The following is a 6,000-nucleotide window of genomic DNA, read 5'->3' on the forward strand; positions in this document are numbered from 1 at the left end:
ATTTTGCCTTATAAAGTCATGTTTAAATACTTAGATACAGGGGATAAAAGCACTTGTTTAATGAATAATCGAATAAAATTTTTATTCCTCTAGCGGTTTAAAATTTTTATTTCGCTAGCGGTTTAAAAATGTCAAGTAAATATCAAAGAAAATAAATAAAAATTTATTAAACAATAATTATACATACATTACAGGTACTGGGAAGCAATTGTTCATAATTGTATCGTCCATTTTCTAGATTTTCACCTTCTACACGTGTATACGCCGTAAAGACCAAATTTTATTAGGAGTAATATTGGATAAAATAATTCACTGTCACACCGATTTTTTTTTCTCGTGTCAAGAAAACCATGACAACAAAAAATCACACTCAGCGACTCGACAATCATTTGTGATTAGTGACACAAGTTTCGGACTTGATTTAAAAAAAAATACACTCAAATTGGAGAGGTTTATTAGTGTAAAATTGGATAAACAGTTGTATTAGACTCGCGGGCTAAATGAATGTTTAACTTGCGATGTTAACGGGCTTGCGGCTTCGCCGCTCGCGCTGTTAAACGCATCGCTCGTTAAACATTCATTTAGCCCGCTTGTATAATAAATAACTATTATGCTGTCCGCTAATATGTTGGAACTTTAAATCTTTATAAAGTTCGTCGAGCCTTTTTCTCTTTTTTCATCAGATTCCACATAATTCTTACTGCATCACTACACAGAATTATAAAGCTAACGGTTTTTCTTTATCACTCTTATCACTTACAGGTCGCTAAAAAGTATCGATACAGCTAAATATTTTCAAAACGGTTTAGCAGAGCTCGTTGAAATTTGGCACACAGTTAGAAGTCTTTAAATTCTATAGGCTGATATTTTTTTCAATTTTATAACATCTTTTATTTTGAAGATACAAAGCCAACTTGATTTTTTTTAAATGGCACGAGAGGTCAAATTTAACACCGTTAAAAAGAATATTTTTTTGTGAATCCAGTGATGTAGCACATGCATATCTCAATTTACCCAAAACTTTATAAAAAAATTATCGAATTAATAAAATTTGAAAAAATTCGACCTTTGGAATGTTTTTTTAGCCATTGTTAACTCTTTGCCGCCTGCACTTTGGCCAAAAAATTAATAAAAGTAAATAATAAGTGTAGAAGTAAGACATTTAACTGAAACAGATTCATTTTAATAACAAAGATAAAAAGTTTAAACCCGAAATACATAATATTTAAGCAAAGAAAAATTTTCAAAATGGCGGCGATGTGGGCATGTGTTACATCACTGAATTTACAAAAAATACTCTTTTCAAAAATATTACATTTAAGTCCCCAGTGCCATTTAAAAAAAACCAAGTTAGCCTTGCATCTTTAAAATAAATGACGTTAAAAAATTGAAAAAATGATAAAATTTAAACACTTCTAGCTGTGTGCCAAATTTCAATGAGCTCTGCTAAACCGTTCTGAAAATATTTAGCTGAATCCATACTTTTTAGCGAGCCTGTATAATGTAGCTGTAATGACACGCAACCTCGGAACTATCGAACTGAACTGAGACGATTATAAAAAAAAATCACTTAAAAACATAACGCACTGAGACATACAAAACTCTCCATCCCGCCAGTAGTTATCCTATGCCTATGATGTTCTTTACAGAATTACAGCTGTGACTCTAAATGAAGTTTCAGTAGGTACAGGTATTTTCAATAATTGTTATGGACTGTTGTTGGAATTATTAATTCTTCGAGTATTAATGATATAGCAAATGTTATAAAGTGTAGACACTCGTCTGTGTCTGTAAAAAAGCATGCAATCTATCATCAGTGGACAGAGTTTAACTGTTCGTTGCGTGCTCGGTTCGTCGGCTGTTCGTGGCACCAATTTTGCGACGAGCACTACATTACATGTTACATTACATGCTCGGTTCGCGTAGTCTGTACGCGCCCTTAGACCACAGAGTTACACAATTCTGTGACTACATAGTAGAAAATTACATTGATGATGAATTGATTTTTCCTCCAAGTATGTGGGCTTCTACTACAGATTCCATGCACCGAATAACTAATTCATGTGAATCTTTTCACAATAAATTCAACAGCAACTTTTATTCTTCGCATCCAAATATTTTTGCCCTTTTACATATTTTGCTCAATTTTCAAGCAGAAACCTATGTTAAAATTACTTCTGCTCAACGTAGTGTAAAGAAACTTAGATGTAACACCAAGAAAAAGCAAGAATTTATTAAAACGACAATTGAAATATATAAATCACGAAATTTGAGTAGATTACATTTTGTTAAAAAAATATCTTTCTACTATTTACCCTAGATTGTTTACATTTACATTTAGAATAAGTATCCAATTATTCCTATATTACCAATCATTCTGTACAGTTGTCTTATTCTGTTATTTTCATAAAATGCAATAAAATGTGATATATTTTTGAAATTATTTTGGTGTCTTTTTCAATAATATCCCTAGATCTTGACTAAAGATAATAAGCAAACCTGCCATTTTCTAGCACCTGTTAGTGTAATTATAATTTTCTAAGAATCACTGGTTTAATCTCCTAATCCCTCGGCAGCGAGGTCGTGGTCGAACTGAAGGGTCGGATTAACGCTATCTCATTAGCCTGGTCGAACTGACCGACGCCGTTTTTTTTCATATTATTAAATACTCGTTGAAAGGTATGCTGGTCAATGTTGTTTATTTCTTCCACAATGGCTGCTTGCAACTCTTCTAATGTGTGAATTCTATTTCGAAAAACCTTTGTTTTTAAACTGCCAAACAGATAAAAATCTAACGGAGTCAAGTCGGGTGAACGAGGTGGCCAACGATCTCTACTCACTAATCTGTCATCAATTGATATTTTTTTTTAATCCAACTCACCTAATAAGTAGCAAGACAGGTCAGTAGTAGTTCTGATAAGAACTGTTTTTAATTATAAGAATGTAAACGTATAACGAAAAGGAAACAAAACTAAAACGTAATCACACCGATGCTTTCCAAATCAAAATAATGGGTTGACGGACGCCTATGGATAAATCTTGACAGCCATGTTCTTTTGAAGGAAAATTGCCACACACAAAACATGAAACGCACTATAATTTAAGGCGCCAAATTCAATTTCCAATCACACTGTATATAAACTTGCGCAGAAATCTATGTCGGTCTACGGTGGCGTGGCTTACTTAGACAGTTGCGGCCTTAATTTATATTTTTCTGGAGAATTTTTGAATTTCATTTTAACTGCTGATTTGTCGCCATTTTGACGCAAATCACTGCCAGGTTGTTGTTCTTCACCGTCTTCAAGCGTTTCCTTCTTTAATCCTTGGAGTATTTTTATGCTCATCCTTTTGGAAAATCAAAAATAAACACGTCTCTATTTTCCATGGCAACGAAACATCCGTTTTTGTAATTTGCCTCCATTTTGATTTTCTAATAGACATATTAACGAACGCGACGTCATCATCTGGGATGTCCTTATAGCCATTATTTCACGGAACATTTTACGAAAATTTTTAGGTTGGCAAAGCTTGATCCGTCATGCGACCACGACCGTATTTTTGGGAATTTCACGTATTTCAGCGGGCGTACATGAAAGATTATCTTCCATATTCGTGTTTTGTGACAGAATTTGGATAAAACAAAAGGCGACTTTGAAGACTTGATCAAATTTTCACTTTTAAAATTAAGACATTACCAACCGCCACAAAAATCCTTAAATTGAGGAAAGTAAACATTTTTGTTTAAAAACGGCTTAAAAAGGGCAAATTACAAAAAATAGTATAAAAAAACTCGTTTCATAAGACCTTGAAGCACTCATTCTTTAAAATAACTCGTGGCTACGCCACTCGTTTTTTAATCTTGAATTCGTGCTTCAAGACTGGTCTTATGAAACTCGTCTTTTAATATACTATTCTAGCACTAAACTTATAACTAATCATGATTTTAACTAAAGACAATTTTAATCAGGGGTGCTAAATACGACTTAGTTTCTCCTATTTTCTATACCTGTTAATGAAATAATTTATTCATCTTTTGTGTTTTTTACAATAAACTATTTTCAATAGAGTAAAGTGTCTTTCATTTTTAGTACAGTTATGAAACCTACAAAGCATTGAGGGAAAACTAACAACTGGCTGTTGACAAATTTAAATATTTTTATATTTTCCTGTTTGTACTATTTTTGGGCGGCATGAAACTCCGCACAGGTCCCTAACCAGCGGGGTGTCATAAAATTATGGTTGATAATCCCAAAACGAAACTCCGCACCGGTCGGGCACAGGTAATCTGGACGGGCGGCGCAGCGCCCGGTAGGTAATCCCTAGAAGGGTTTTTGGAAAAATTATAAGATTTTAAGTTTATTAAACGTTTTTCAACTATTTTAAACTTCTTCCTTAGTTTTAAGTGAGCCGTTTGTTTTAAAAGATGTATCCCATACGTGAAACCAGTAGTCAATGAGGTAAAACTCAAATTGTGTGTGAAAATTACATGTTTAGTTTACATCATGTGCTTGGTTCAAGTGAATCGCGCTGGACGTGTATAAATAAAACCTGCAAAGCCTTTATACTTACTGTTGGTGAAGGAAGTGAAAGAATATTCTTTTCGGGAAAATTTTCACATTACCTGTCCGTGCGGAGTTTAGTGCACCCAAAATGGGCAAATTTTTGGAACGTGCGGAGATTCATGCACCTTTAATCCCTTTACCTGCATCCGTGCGGAGTTTCGAATCGCCCCTATTTTTTGCTGACCAAAATGTCTTATAAAAATGAAAAAAAGTATTTTAATTTTTCCATCATAATACAAGCTCCCTAAAAAGCTTTTTCATATTATTATTTCCCTCTCGAGAATAACTCATTATTTCTTTCATGATTTTTACGTCATACAACTCGACTTCTAATCTAATCCCGATTGTGAAAACCTGAAATTTTCTGTGTTGTAAAAGTAAGAACAAAAATAAAACTGGACTAAGCCAATGCACTCGATTTTGGATCGTCCTTCCCTTACATTCTGTACATCTCGTTAGCCACGTCTATGTACCTCTCGTTAAAACGCACTCTAGAGCTCTTAATTCACCAGCTTATTTAGGTACAAAAGCTGATTTTGTAGACTGAGATGAATGAGTAATAAATAAAGTGGTGTTCCTCAATGTGTAAATACGAGTAAATGTAGAGGTAGTGCAAAACCGAATTTAGCATTTCTGGGTTTTTACGAATCTGGTTCGCGGCGTCTGTTACGCGTTTCTGGAGTTGGCCTTTTGTATTTATTTCAACTTCGTATACCAAATCTTTCGTGTGGTCCCAAAAATTAAAATCCAGAGGGGTTAAATGGATAAGGTTCTCGATGATAAATAAGGCAGCGACAACTCATTGTTCGTTTTTGAGACGCCAAATTAAAAGAGAGGACATATCGACAAATGCCGTGAGTGTGACAAAGACAGTGTTATGCACAATTTTACGGGATGTTTGAATCGTGTCACGGGATGTTTGTATCGTGTCGAACAGATTAACTTGCATAGACGCCAAATTAAGTGAGATGGAAATATTGGCGCAACCGTTGTCGTTACCTTTTATAATCGAGAATCTTATAAATGGAGGATCGGGGACGCCATCGTATTGGAATCAGTCAGAACCAACCTCACACATAAATGCAGATGTAGCTCCCCAAAAGTACAACGGGACGGAAGGACTCCTACAGGAAAACGCTCACCGTATGGTCGCCTTGCCGGTCTTGAATTACCACGTGTTTCGCCATAGAGTAAATGCAAATCGGCGTATTCTTGTTTTGTGAATTTCATAACTTTTTGAAGGATTCGCAAATTTAAAATTAAACTTGACAAATGTCATAGGTGTTACAGATACCGTTGCTAAAGAAATTGCAGTCAAGTAACTAGAATTACCTTTTTAGAACCGATTAACTCATTAGCGTACAGCAAATTTTGACCAAATTTTCAATTATTTTTATCTCGAAAACGAAAAGACCTTTATTAGAAACATTTTTTGTGT

Source organism: Tenebrio molitor, chromosome 4 (genome assembly GCF_963966145.1).
Source record: "Tenebrio molitor chromosome 4, icTenMoli1.1, whole genome shotgun sequence".
Taxonomy (NCBI): Eukaryota; Metazoa; Arthropoda; class Insecta; order Coleoptera; family Tenebrionidae; genus Tenebrio; species Tenebrio molitor.